General features: G+C 41.7%; 1 pseudogene; it reads left to right on the forward strand.

The window, feature by feature from the left end:
* The first annotated feature begins 2586 nt into the window (after positions 1-2586).
* LOC140698260 (ribosomal protein eL22-like 1 pseudogene) lies at positions 2587-2961 on the forward strand (annotated as a pseudogene).
* The last annotated feature ends 11816 nt before the right edge of the window (positions 2962-14777 follow it).

Here is a 14777-nt window from a genome sequence, read left to right on the forward strand (position 1 = left end):
ACAAGGGTGCAAAGGCATTTCTGTGGAAGGACAGTCATTCAATAAATGGTTCTGGAATAATTGGATATCCATATGTAAATAAATAAAATTCTTCTGGTACCTCATTATCATATACAGAAATCAACCCAAAATGGACCACAGAGTTAAATGTGAAAACCTGAAACCTAAAGCTTCTTATTCCACCCCTAGGTATTGACCCAAGAGAAATCAAAGTGTACATCCATGTGCAGGCACGCACACAGATGTTCATGGCAACTTTATTTGTGATATCCACTAACTGGAAATAGCTCTGTATTAGAGTTCTTCAGAGAAACATAACTAATAGTATATAGGTAGATGTCAATTTAAGTTTATTATAGTAATTGGTTCACATGGTTATGGACCCCAAGAAGTCCCACGATCTGCTATTAGCAAGATTTTGTATCATGTTAGGTAGAATTATGACCCTGTTATGGTCTTAAGTGAGGACAGCTGGAGAACCAGTGAAGCCAGAAGCTGGTAATGTAATTCAGTCTGAGCCCAAAGGCCTGAGAATGGGGAGGGATGGGGGTAAGGGGCCAGTTTGAGTCCAAAAGCCCAAGAATCAGGAGCACTGATGTCCAAGGGCAGGGAAAGCTGGGTGTCTCAGCTCAAGCCAGAGCAAGTGAATTCACCCCTCTACCTTTTCGTTCTCTTAAGGCCCTCAATGGATTGGATTGTGCCCACTCACGTGAGTGAAGGGTGATCTTTACTTACTCTACTGATTCAAATGCTAATCTCTTCAAGAGACACCCTCACAAACACACTCAGAAATAATGTTTTACCAGCTATCTGGGCATCCCTTAGCCCAGTCAAGCTGACATATAAAATTAACCATTACAAACACAAATTTCCATCAACACTTGAATGTATAAAGAAAGTGTAATGTAATGACACAATAGAATGCTACTCAGCAAAAAAAGGAATGAACTACAGATATAAACAACAACATACATGAGTCTCAATTATGCTGAATGAGAGAAGATAGGCAGAAACACATATGTTCTGTATGATTTCACTTACATGAATTCTGGAGAATATAACTAATCTACAGTGACAGAAGGTAGATCAGTAGTTGCCTAAGGAAAGAGAAGAAGGTTGATGGCAAGCAGCAGACGAGATTGCAGAAGGGCAGAAGCGAATGTTTGGGTGTGATGGACAAGTTCACGATCTTGAATGTGGTGATGGTGCCACTGGAGTGTATGTATATCAAAACATTGTGCAGTTTAAGTATGTGCAGCTTATTGTCCCTCATATCTCAATAAAGTTGTTCAAAAATTAAAACCACCACTGGCCAGTGTTTATAAAGGCCTACATGGATTAGAAGATTGATCATAATGGCTTACAGAGCTATGCATATTCTGGCTCCCCATTATCTCTCTGAATTCATGTCCTGCCACTCTCTGTACTCTAGGCACTTTTTTTTTTTTTTTAACTGTCTTTGGAATACTCCTTGAGTGCTTCTACTCAGTGCTTTACACCAGGATTCCCTCTACCTAGAGTACTCTTCTCCCTGATATTTACATACCTAGCTCATTCACCTCCTGTGATGGTCAGTTTTGTGTCAACTTGGCTAGGATACAGTCCTGAGCTGTTCAATCAAGCATTAACTAGAAGTTTCTCTGGTTGAAGTCTGACTGATACACCTCCTTAGGTTCTCACTCAAGTGTGACCTTCTCTAGTGAGGGATTCCTTGGCAATCCCACTTAAAATTGCAACCTCTGACCATTTAAATCTCCTTTGCTGATTTATTTTTCTCCAGTGAACTTATCACTGTCCAAGATACTATATATTTATCTTATCATGTGCCTTTGCTTCACTAGAATTTTAGCTCCCTGAGGATAGGGGCATTTTTTCTCTTTTGTCCACTGTTGTACTGCAGTGTCTACAACAATGCCTAATATACAGTAAGAATGAATATTTTAGTGAGAGAAATTAGGGATACAGAGAAGTATACATAGGAATCTGACTCAATTCTGACTCAAAAGCATAGAGACCAATTGCTTACTACAGCCTCCTCTAATAATAGGTTTATAATAACTTTTTTGATGTTGATTTTTAAAGTTGGGTGCTATTCAAATACTGGTATATTGCAGAATGCCCCTTCTTGTCCTCTCCTTCACCCTGGCCTGGGCTCTGTCTCACTGGGGGGCCATCTTAGTCCTTTCAAGCTGCTAGAACATAATACCACAGGCTGGATAGCTTATAAACAACAGAATCTTATTTCTTACAATTCTAGAGGTTGGAAGTCGAAGATGAGGTTGCCAACATGGTCAGCTGAGGGCTCTTTTCCAGACTGTAAATGTCTTGTTGTGCCCTCACATGGCTAGGCATCTCTCGGGAGCCTCTTTATAAGGCACTAATCCCATTATGAGGCCTCCTTCTATAGCTTAAGTACCTCCCAAAGTTGCCCCCTACTAAGACCATTACCTTTGGAGTTAGGATTTCAACATATGAATTTGTGGAGTTCGCAAACATTCAGACCATAGCACAGCCTGTTCTCATTGACTATCAACTAATTCTCTTTTAAATGAGTCAGCTAGGCTCTCTCTATTTGCCCAGCCAGCCTTCAAGATGGTGCCACAGAAAGGCAAGAAACCTAACAAATCAACCTGGAGTTTAATTTGGATCTTGCTCATCCAGTAGAAGTTTAGGAATTTTTGATTCTGGAAATTTTGAACAACTTCTATGAGAGAAGTTTAAAGTTAATGGAAAAACTTGAAATTTTGGGAATGTTCTTCACATTGAATATTTTAAGAATAAAGTTACCATTATTTTTGTGAAACAGTTTTATAAAATGTATTTGAAACATTTTACCAAGAAATACCTTAAGAAGAACAATCTTTGTGCTTGGCTTTATGTGGTTGCATCTGACAAGGAGACTTGTGAACTTTTTACTTCCCGATTAGTCAAGGTGAAGATGGATCTGAGTCTGAGGACTAGGTAAAGCTGCCCCTTATAGGGATTTGCTTACTCATAAAATAAATGAGACATACAAGAAAAGGAAATATCTAGAAATGGAATTTTAGTTTATTAGTGAATTGAAAAAAACACTGAACTCTATTTTAAAAAAAGATGAGTCAGCCAAGTAGGCATAACTAGGCTGATTTACCTGGGCTTCCCCACTCCCTTTATTGTGGGGAATAAAGTGGTTTTACTGTTGCATATAGTAATACTTTGAAAAGTCACCAAGGGCTTTGCAAACTATACTGGAAATCTCAGACCCCATGCAAAGCCTTCTCTGTGGAGAATAACAAGGTGGCACCTACTGTAACAGTGTCGGAGGAGGTCTGGTAAAACATAAAATTTAAATAAAACCCAAAGCCTTATAACATAGTACCCAAATTTTTCATATTTTGATCAAAAATCACTCATACCAAGAACCTGGAAAATCTTTGAATATGAATGAGAAAAGGCAATAATCAGATACCCACATCTAGATGACATAAATGTTAGAATGATCTGACAAAGGTTTTTAAAGCAGCCACCATAATAATGTTTCAGCAGATCATTATAAACATATTTGAAGCCAGTGAAAACAGAGAGAGTTGCAGTAATGAAATGGAAGATAAGGGAGAGGCAAGTGGAAATTTTAGAACTTAAAAATATAATAGTCAAATAAAAAATTCAATAGATGGGCTCAGTAGCAGAATTGAGGGGACAGAGGAAAGAATCCATGAACTTGAAAATAGAACAAAAGAAATTACCTAGTCTGAACAACAGAGATAAGATAAACCAAAAAACAAACAAAAAAACCCCCATAAAATCAAGAACTTGTGGAGCTTTACGAAAGATTTAATGGTTGTGTCACCAAAGTCTTAGAAGGAGCAAGAAAGAAGGCAGAGATTAAAAAGTATTCAAAATCATGCTGAAAATTTTTCTAAATATCCTGAAAATTTTTCCAAAAGACCTAAGCTTACATTCAAGAAAGTGAGGAATTCCAAATAGCATAAACCCCCAGAATCTGTGCCAGGATGTATCAAAGTCTAATGTCTGAAAACTGAAAATAAAGAAAAAATCTTGAAAGCAGCAAAAGAGAAAAGATGTATTACTTATAGGGGATAAACAATTTGGATGACAGCAGGTTTTCTCATCAAAAATCCACGGAGGCCAGAAGAATATGGCACATTTTTCAACTTCTAAAAGAAAAGAACTGTCAATCCAGAATTCTGTATCCAGCAAACATATCCTTCAGGAAGGAAGGAGAAATCAGGATGTTCCCAGAGGAAGGAAAATTTTGAGAATTTGTCTAGCAGACCTACCCTAAAAGAATGGCTAAAAGAAAGTCTCTAAACAGAAAGAAAATTATAAAAGAAAGAATCTTGGAACATCAGGAAGGAAGAAAGAACAACAGAAATATTAAGAGTGTAATAGCAACATACTGAGATAAAGAATGCTTTGAATCACTGGTTGAAGAGAGTCCCCACTAACCCACATCAGAGAATTCAAAATTTTTTTGTAAGTCATTAAAATTTTGTTGTATAATTTCTTCTGCAGCACAACCTATTTATGCTGATTAATTAAATCATAATGAATTATTTTAATTTAATTTTGTAATGTTCATTTTTCCTATTATATTCATATTCATGATAAACAGAATATAAGAGAGAAATCCTATATTCTATTTATATGTTTATATTTATTATGACCAACTCAATAAGTGCAGAAGAAAATACTGACCGAAAAAGTAATTAAAGCAGTAATTAGAAAGAGTAGATCATGGGCAAATTGAACATAGAATTTAGAGTCAGAAAGACTTGCATTTAAATCATGATCATGTCATAAAACCTCTTGCAAGTTGCTTAACTCTCCAGAGACTGTTCCTTTTGTAAGATGAATTGTTTAGAAGATTAAAGGAGATACTGTATATCAATAGCCTGCTGTCTGGCACAGAATAGGGGCTCAGTACATGATAACTGTAATTAGTAACATGTTATTTACTTAGGAGATTGTCTATCTATCTATCTATCTATCTATCTATCTATCTATCTATCTATCCATCCATCCATATGCTTAAAATCCTGTACTAGTGGAAGACATAAAAAGAAGGGACCTGTTTGGGAAAAATATGAACTAATACTTGTATTAATGAGAAGTCACAAAGGGTTAAAATCTGTACTACATGAATACCTTATTTGAAGTTATAATTAAAATAGGCCCTCAATAAATTGGCAATGAACAAGAAGTGATAACTGACAAACAGAAAAGGAAAAGAGTAGACTACTACACACAAGTGTAAGGGAAAATGCTAATGTTTAAGAATTTTTTTTCAAGTGTAACAGCATTTAATTAATGAAAAAAATTAAATTTCCCGCCTCAGTCTGTGCTCCTGGGATCCAGCATTCTGCTGGGATTTTCTTGGGCTGGGTGTCTTCTAAGATGATCTAAGAATAATTTTTTAATAAAAATGTCTCTTAATTATTAAAAAAAAACCTTAAAAAAATGTTTAATGAAAGTGCCCAGTTCTGATGATGCTGGGGTGAAATAGGCACTCGTATGAACTGCAGCAGCTCAAGTTGATACAAAATAAGCCAGAATTTCATGAAAAAATAATGCAGAATAGAATAGGTTTTGTATTATATTACCCTCAGAATGTATGTTTAGTAGTTTAATTTCCTTAACAGTTAATTAATATGTACATGACAACAAACTACAGAAAGATCCAGGTTGGGCTCACTGCCTTTTGAGGTGGTCATTTCTGTGGAGTCCAGGGAGTCATCCCACTGCTCCAGCTTTTCCAGCCATTCTGAATGTCCTGTAACAAATTCCTTCCTGCTTCGAGTACCTAGGAGACCCAGAGGGGTTTCAGTTCCTTGTGCAGAACCCTAAGCACTGCGTGGGTGTGACAGCATAGCCCAAAGGAGCAGTGTTAAGAGACTGGACAGGGTGAACACAGCATTCCAACACGAGAGACTAGAACTGCTTATTACTGTGAGCTTCCCTCATAGCAACCTAAATCCCTCCTAAGACTAAAAAGTCTGTTTACTTCTTTTCAATCCTTCGTTGAATAGCTACAATGCTGAGCTCTAGTTCAGACATCAGACGTTAACACCTCTGCTAAAGAAAGTGCATCTTAGCCCAGACTGATTGTGCCTCGAACGTGACCGTGGCCCTTCCTGCCCCACCAAATGGTGTTGAAAGGCCCTCATGATGAGTCCCTGGGAGAAGCTTTTTGCGGTTGGATAATACACTTGGCCACATTAGACTTGTCCCTTGAAGTAATATCCGTCTGGTTGACACTGCTGCAAAATATATTAATACCCACACTGGGTGATCAGCCATTAATAAATCATGTTGTTGTTCTGCTCTGATTACCTGTCATAACATATTCAGAGCTAAAAATGAGTTTCAGTGTAAATGATCACCAGGCTTTAGGCCAGTTCAGTGGTGGACCCCAGGTTTTATCATATTTTTGCACAGGCTAGATGAGGAACACAGACTGAAGAGTTCCAGGAGAAGCACCAAATGGCCCACCACACACCGAAGGTGGGGGACCTGTGTAGTGCAGGAATAGGTGGCGGGAGGAACAGCCAGAGCTCCCCGCTCAGCTAGGTCCTGTCCAGCCTGACACTGGCTCTGCTGAGAGATTCATGTGGTCATGGGAAACCAGCCAGATTGGGGCATTTTTAAGATGTCTTCCTCAGTCCTTGATTGCAAACATTTAGAATGTTTCCAGTCTTTTGAGATCATATAAGGAGACATGAGAGAGTGGAGAAATCCGTACGAACATACCTGAGAGTGGGGCTCGAATTACCAAGCATTCAGTCCTGCACAGGAAACTCTTGGTAACTGGAAGTTTGGGAAGGCTCAGTTCAGATATCCTGTCCATACAGAGATGAGGAATATGTCTATAAATCAGTCTGAGGAGCTGTGTTCCTTACTGGCAGGGGGTGAGTGTGAGAAGACTCTGAAGGGTGCGTTGACAGGAACAAGTGAATCTGAGACTTTCTGCCTGGAACGTGGAGAGTGGTTTGTCTCCTGCACAGATCCCAAACATGAGTGAATGCACTTGAGAGCACAGACAAGGAGGGCACTTTCAGAGACTCAGCATGTTGAACACAGCAGTCCAGCAAGAGAGACCAGACCCTGCAGGTTTTCTCGGTCCTCTTCTGTTCATTTTTAGGACGTGGTCAGAGCCAAAGAAGAGCTGGTATAGGGATCAGTGTTGGGGCTAGAGTGATGCAAATGAGGCACCCAGGGCACAAAACTTAAGGAGGCACCACTCTCTGGGACCATCTTTACATCTATATGATTTTGAGAGTGAATGTCTTCTTAAATTTCATGCCTCCTTGCCTCGAGGTTATCCTGGCCCAGGCACTTTCCAGACAACTGGATTGCTTAGGCTCTCCCATCACTCATGTCCTCATATCCTCTTCTCTTATTTCCCAGGTCACTGCATTTTCCCTCATTGCTCACCCCAGGTACAGTCTAATCTTAAATTAAGTTTGAAAGGAAGGGCAGTGCCAGTTAGTTGCATTAAGGCCTCCCTGTATTCTCCCCTACGTGGACCAGAGATGGATATGGGGAAAATAGTATCTCCCTTATCTCCACCCCCTGAATCCAAGCCCAGGTGAATATCTAACTGGTTTCTCATTCTAAATCTGTCTTCCTCTCTCTCTTGCCTCTCTTCCCATCCTTGCATCAGTTTAACCCACTTAAGTGCTCTCACTGTGGGTTCCCTTCACTGTCAACTACAGGCCGCACCAGTCTGGTCTCAGAGCTAAGAAATGTATCCACTTTCTCCAACAAGGCAGCTCTGTCAACTGCTTGGCTCTAGGACAGTTCCCAGGGGTCAGCTCCCAGGGTGAGGGAAAAAGCCCTACCACTCAGAGTGACCTTAGGCAGTTGGCAAACAAGTGGGTGTGGGATTTCAAGAAATCTTCCCACCTCCTATCAAATATTTCCTATTTTACTTCTCAGATGTTTATCTCTTGATAAGAATGCAGACAGCCCTGGGAAGGTGAATACTTCTATCTGTCATCAGGCAAGCCTTATGTGAATAAAGGAGATGAGACAAGATTTTGGTAGAGAGTTTGAGGCCTTGGATACCCTGAGTTAAAGAGGCTTCTTAAGAATAACCTGGGGGTTCCAACTGTGACAGTTATAATTTTGCACAGAGCCTTCCTCAAAGTTCCCCACTCATTCCTCCACTTTCCACCTACTCCCCTTACCTTCTTCTCACCTTCTCTCGTGGCAAGTCGGTGCTGGTTGTTGACAGGAAACCTCAGCCCCTTGCTATGAGACCTCTCCAGAGAGCTGGGCTGTTTGAATGTCTTCATGATGTCACAGCTGGCTTCTCCAGAGTAAGGGATTCCAGAGCGAGAGCAAGAAGGAAGCAACCTATGCTTTTTACGTCCTAGTCTCTAAAGTCACACAGCATCACTGCTGCCGCACTCTATTCAACAGAAATAAGTTGTTAAATTTGGCCCACAACCTAAAGAGAGGCAAATTAGGCTCCACCTTTGAAGGAGAGAATATCAAAAAACTAGTGGACATACTTTCCTCAAGCTGTGGGATGAGTCACTGTCGTCGCCCATCCTTGTTCAATCCATCAGCAGGTCCTTTTGCTCTACATTCAAACTGTATCTCAAACCTGACCATAGTTTTCCATTTTCTTTATTAAGGTATAATTTATACACAGAAAAATTTATCCTTTGGGGGGATATAGTACTGCAAGTTTGACAAATGTATATAATTGTGTAACCAATACCACAATAAAGTCCTGTTAATCCAAAAACTTCCTCCATGCCCCTTTTAGCCAGCCCTCCCCTCATTCCCAGCCCTTGGCAACTACTGATCTGTTTACTGTCCCTACAGTTTTACCTTTGCAAAGAGATCATATAAATGAAACCATAAAGTATAAAGCCTTTCTAACCTGGCTACTTTCACTTAGCATTACCCATTTGAGATTCATCCACGTTATTGCAAATATCAGAAATTTGTTCCTTTTTATTGCTGAGTAGTAGTCCATTGAATGGAAGTACCATAATTTGGTTATCCATTTCCCAGTGGCAGGGCATTTGGGTTCCTTCTAGTTTTGGCAGTTACAAATAAAGTCCTTATAAATATTCATATAAAAGGTTTTGTGTGGACATAGGTTTTCATTTCACTTCTGAACACTTTTAGTTATTTTCAGTGCCTCCCCACTAGTCCAAGCCACCATCATCTCTCCTAGTATTTTCCCAACAGTGCTCCCTGCTTATACTCTTGCCTCCCAAATCCATTCTCTACAAAACAGCCAGAGTCAAATTTGAAAAATTTAACTTAGTTATATCTCACTTCAGCTATAAGTTCTCTGATGGATTCTAATTACACTTAGCATAAAATTCAAATTCTTTGGGCTTTTTCTTGTTCACAAAGTACTCTGAGGTTTGGTTCCTGCATTCTTCTCTGGATGCATCCCCCAACTCTGTCCTCCCCTATTCTCCAGCTCAGGGGCAGTACTGGGCTTTGGAGGCATCCATGAGGGTCCCTGGAAGCTTACGCTTTATTGGCTTCAGGGTCAACCCCCTTCTCAGCCAGATTTCCCTTGCCTGTTTTTTTTTTTTTTAAATTGAAATGCATTTCCCATATAACATTGTGTACATGTAAGGTGTTGGATTCCCCTCACTTCATCCATCCCTTTGCTCTGGCTCTTCACTTTACCTAGAATACTCTTACTCTGAATTTATGTCTTGATATTTCTTTGACTTTCATATTTCAGGTTGAATGTCACCTCCTCAAAGATGCTTCCTCAGAACATGCCATTTAAGAATCTACCTAATTACTCAAAATAACTTCTCTCTGTTTTAATGCTTGGCGTAGCACTTGGCTCTACTTAATTCTTTCTTGTTCATTTATGTATCTACTGTCTATCTGAAACTGAGTCACCCTAAAATCAAGTTCCATTTCCGAGTTTGATTAAACTCTCTATCCAAAACTTTTTTTCCATTTCTTGTCCTCTTGACCTCAACCCTGTGCTAACTGAACACTCATAAACCAGAGTCAGATGACTAAAATTGTTGTTGTCGATAACATTCTTAATGTACTAAAATTGCTGTTATAGATATCATCTTAATGTACAGACTCAGGTTGTTTCTCCAGGGCAAGATGAGCTAACAGAGGGGGAAGGGTGTAACTCAGGTGGTATAGTGCATGCTCAGCACCCAAGAGGTCCCAGGTTCAATCCCCAGTACCTCCTCCAAGCGGAAATCAATGAAGAATCCTAATTACCTCCCCCTCAGAAAACAAGCAATACAAGATGATCTAACAGACCCCTGAGCCATGGACCGCTTGGCCAGGGAATTGTAAACCAGAGACATCCTGAATCCTGAAACTACAATTAAGAAATGTCACAAGACAGTGATTAATCCCAGCCTCTGTTATTCCTCTTTAAAAAAGCCCCTAACACAAAGAGCAAGTTGAAGTGGATCTGAGGCTTGTCTCCCACTCCTTTGCTTGGCACCCTGCAATAAATCCTTACTTTGCTGCAAACTTTTGCTATCATAGTTTGGCTTTCTGTACCTCAGGCTCATGAGCCCTTTGCTGGGTTTCACATCTTCCCAAAGGAAAATGTGACTCCATGGGGGCAGGGAATTGTCTGTGTTGTTCATTGCTGTATAGGCAGTGACTAGAACAGCACCTGGCATGTGGTAGGTGCTCATGAATGAACAGAGACTCTGTCCTCAAGGAGTCGACCATCCAGCAAGGAAATCAGACAACCCATAAATACCTGCAATACAAGACAGAAGACGGGCATTGACATGAAAAGGGAGGTAGAGATGAAGGGCTGCGGAATGCAGAGAGAAGGTACTTGAGGAATTGGGGATTGCTGCTTAGAGGTGGGGTTCTTTGGTCTTGGTCTCGAGGTACATGTGTGATTGAACATGTGAAGTGTTAAAGAAAAAATTATTCAGTTATGTTTGTTAAAGCCCGGTGAGGTAGACTTCACTAAGGACCATCGTGATAGGTATAGGGACACTGCAATGGGAATTTACAGTGGGGGAGAGATTGGACTCAACTCTGAACACAGCATAGGCAAGAGTGAATTTATAGCCAAGGAGCAGGATGTGGGGCAGTGGATGGAAAACAACTGAGAGGAAACATCAGGGGTAAGGGGGCTTCTGGCTCAACAGACCTAACAGGGTTTTTACTGAAGACAGGCCAGGGTGATCAGAGGGATAGTGGAGGAAGAGGAATGCAAGCAGACATTGAGGGTAGGGGATTCTTCCTGAATTGACTTAGCAGAATTCTTGCTAAAACTGGATTTTACAAGAATGTGCACAGATGGGCCTAGGAGAAAGTTCAGGAGCCTGAGTAAAGTTTGGTCACGCAAAGAGTCTTAGTCAGAAGTTAGGGCCATGACGGAGGAATTCTGAATAGGAAATAGAGTGAGAAAAGCACAGGGCATGTATAGGAAATGCAAACTATGTGTTTATCAGTTGGCTAATGCTATGTAACAGGCGACCCCAAAACTTAGTATTTTAAAACAAAAATATTTATTATTTCTCACAATTCTGTGGGTTGACTGGGCAGTTCTGCTGGTCTTACCTGGGCTCTCATGTGGATACCTTCAGCTGTTGGCTGGGCTCAGCTGGACGAGCAGAGCCAAGACGGCCTCACCCACAGGTCTGGAGCCTTGGGGCTGGCTATATGTTGGGCTTCTCTGTTTTCTTCCTCAGAGCCTCTGCAGGGAGCAACACTCTTCTTCCTCTAACTTAGGTCCAATAATTGAGGGCCTGCAAATTAACTGACAATATACAGACTAATAGGAGAAAAGATAAGGTTTGTTTACTTATATACAGGAGCTCCCAATAATGAAGTCATATATCCCAACTTAACAAAAGGGGGTTATTAGGGCCTCAATGGGAAAATATGAAAGGTTAACCTGGGCTGGGCTTTTTGATGCTAATGGAAATAAGCAGTCTGTCTCCATGGCAGCTGAATTCACAGGGAAGTCCCTGGGAGGAGGAGTTAGTGGTGCTTTCATGGGGCTCTGCTTTGGTCAGATAGGGGAAGTTGAGATAAGATTTCTTTCTGTATCTTCAGTAGCTCAAAATTTTCTCTTTACCGCTCTGGGGATCCCAGTGGGTCCCCACACCTCTCACCCTCCAGGAGACTAGAATGGCTTCCTTATTTGGCAGTCTGCAGGCTGTGTTCTGAAGGAAAGCAGAAGCTGCAAGCATCTTGAGACCTAGGCTCTGTAACTCATGCAGTATCCCTTCTGCTACTCTCTTCTGGTCAAAGCAAGTCACAAGAACAGTCCAGACTCCAAGACTGCAGAAATAGAATCTATATCTGAGGGAGGAAGAGCAAGGACTCTGGCCATATTTAATCTTCCACAAAGAGTTTGATTGAAATATTGGGTAGGTGAAGGCAAATCACCCTTTGTCCATATACTCCACTCCCCACACACTGCTCTGCCCTCTTTAGAAGGAGATCTGTAGAAGCCTCAAATGTTCACCCCAGACTCTCAGCATCTCTGCCCTCTCCATCTTCACGCCGCCTCTCTCTGCTCTGTAGCTCAGCCGCAGCCAGCCTCCGTAGCCTTGGGCCTGTGGCTTTTCCTCTCTGGCCCTCCCAACCCAGATACCCGTTCTCCCCACCTCATGCCCAATGGCCTCCTCAACTTTCCCTCAGGACCGGAGAAGCCAATTCAGAGTGACTTGAGTGGAGAATCAGGAAAGCTCTTTGAGGCTTCTTGGAATTCCCGGTCACAAAAGAAAACTTGGCATTACAAATCTGTTGGGGTGAGATGTGAGTGATGGAGTGGAGGGGCTCGGTGGGGGGACTCACAAGTGGAATGGAAGAGAATTAGAAAGTTACCCTTAACTTCCCTGCCTCAGAGGGGCCACATGCTGCCCTAGGCGTTAACTGTAATTTGGGGCTAGTTGTCTTGCTGGGATGATAGCAAGTAATAGCCTATAATTACCCCTAATGACTTCACAGGGCTCAGCTCAGGTAGGAGCCCAGGCATTTCCAGATAATGGCTTTTCTTCCCTCTTAATTTTGAGTGTGTTAGCTCCCTGTATGGATTGAAAGGCATTTATTAACATAAGTGCCTTTGCTAATTAGGTTGGTTTTGACTCATATGCTATTTATCAACTAGTTCAAGTCAATATGGATAAAGGCCCTGCTGCTGGGCCAAGACAAGAGAAGGAGACAGAAAACTCACGTTTCCTCAGGAGTCTCTGGTGTCCTGAGAAGACAGGGAGCTTCACTGTTGTGCTCCTGGGTTGAGCTGAGGGAAGGGGAAAGCAGGAGGTAGACCCTCGTGGGGACAACTGGAAGGGACAGCTCCCAGTCTGCCACCCACAGGCTGAGCCTTGATTTTCTTATCAGCTAGTGGAGGCTTACAACCAGGGAATTTGTCAGGGATTAATGCCCAAACTTCTATATGTGTAAGGAAAAATTGTGAGACTTCGAAATTCAGTGGGAGTCCTGCCCTGGATGGCTCATTGATCCTGGTAACTTCTGCCTAGTTTGTCTCTGACTAGGCTGTTTTACAGCCTGTAGAGGTAAAAGTTTAAAAACTGAGAGAGCAGTTAATTCCTTTCTAAAGAAATGCAAACTGTGGCCATTCTACCATGGGTGCAGTTGATTCCTATGGATATTGACCAGTTCTGCCAGTTCTTGTTTGTAACTATAAATTCACTTCAGCATTCCTTATCCGGCTACAAACTTCTAGTTCTTTGAGTTTTCTGTAGAATTGGTTGTAATATCTCAGGGCTTCCTCATTAATTAATGAGTTCATTTTTGACACGGGTGTATTTGTATCTGAGTAAACATTATCATTGTATCCTCTTTGAACATTAATCTTTTAACATCCTACAGAGAAGGCTAAGGACGTCCAGAGAAGGAACAGGGCTTTCCTAAGATCACACAGCTTATTTGTGCCAAAGGCACGACCAGAACCCAGGTTCTTTTGACTGTTCTGTGTTTGGTAATCCGTTGTGTATCTCGCAGGATTGTCATGAGGACCAGAAGATGATAGAGAGAAGAAAAAAAGTTGTGACACACCATGCAGAGATAAGGGGATCTTGTGTGAGGAATGTGGACGGGAAGAGGAGGCTCTTCGGGTCCTGGGTTCCAGCCTCACATACCAGGCATGTGAGCACAGCCAGGTCATTCAGTTGCAGGAAAATGGGGTGCAAAAGGATGGTTACATCCCAGGTCTCTGGCGAGTCTCAGGGATGCACCGTGCTAAGTGAGGATCCTTGGCTTCACACAGGAAGGAATTCAAGAGCAAGCTGAAGTAGAGTGAAAGTATATATATTCAGGGAGGTGCACACTCCATAGACAGGGTGTAGGCTGTCCCAGAAAGCAAGAGAGGTCCCAGGGTGTGTGTGGGGCAGTAGGGTCAGGGGAGGTAGCGGTGATTAGATTTTATGGCAGTTTTTAATTTCACATGCTAACAAGGGGGAGGATCATTCCAGCTATTTGGGGGAAAGGGCAGGGATTTCCAGGAATTGGGCCACCATCCACTTTTTGGCCTTTTATGGTCAGCCTCAGAGCTGTCATGGAACCTGTGGGTGTGTTGTTAGCATGCTAATGAATTACAATTAGTGTATAATGAGGCTCAAGGTCTGCTGGAAGGTGAATCTTCTGCCATCTTGGCCTTGTTGGTTTTAACCAGTTTTTATCATATCTTCAATGCCTGTCATTCTTGTAATGGTTGTGCCCTGCCCCCTTCCCTCCTGTCTCAGTTTGGCCTTCCTCAGCCTTATTACCTGCCCTGCTTACCTCACAGGGCCCTGGGGAAGAGGAGGTGAGATGAGTTG

The sequence above is a fragment of the Vicugna pacos genome, chromosome 9 (assembly GCF_048564905.1).
Source record: "Vicugna pacos chromosome 9, VicPac4, whole genome shotgun sequence".
Taxonomy (NCBI): Eukaryota; Metazoa; Chordata; class Mammalia; order Artiodactyla; family Camelidae; genus Vicugna; species Vicugna pacos.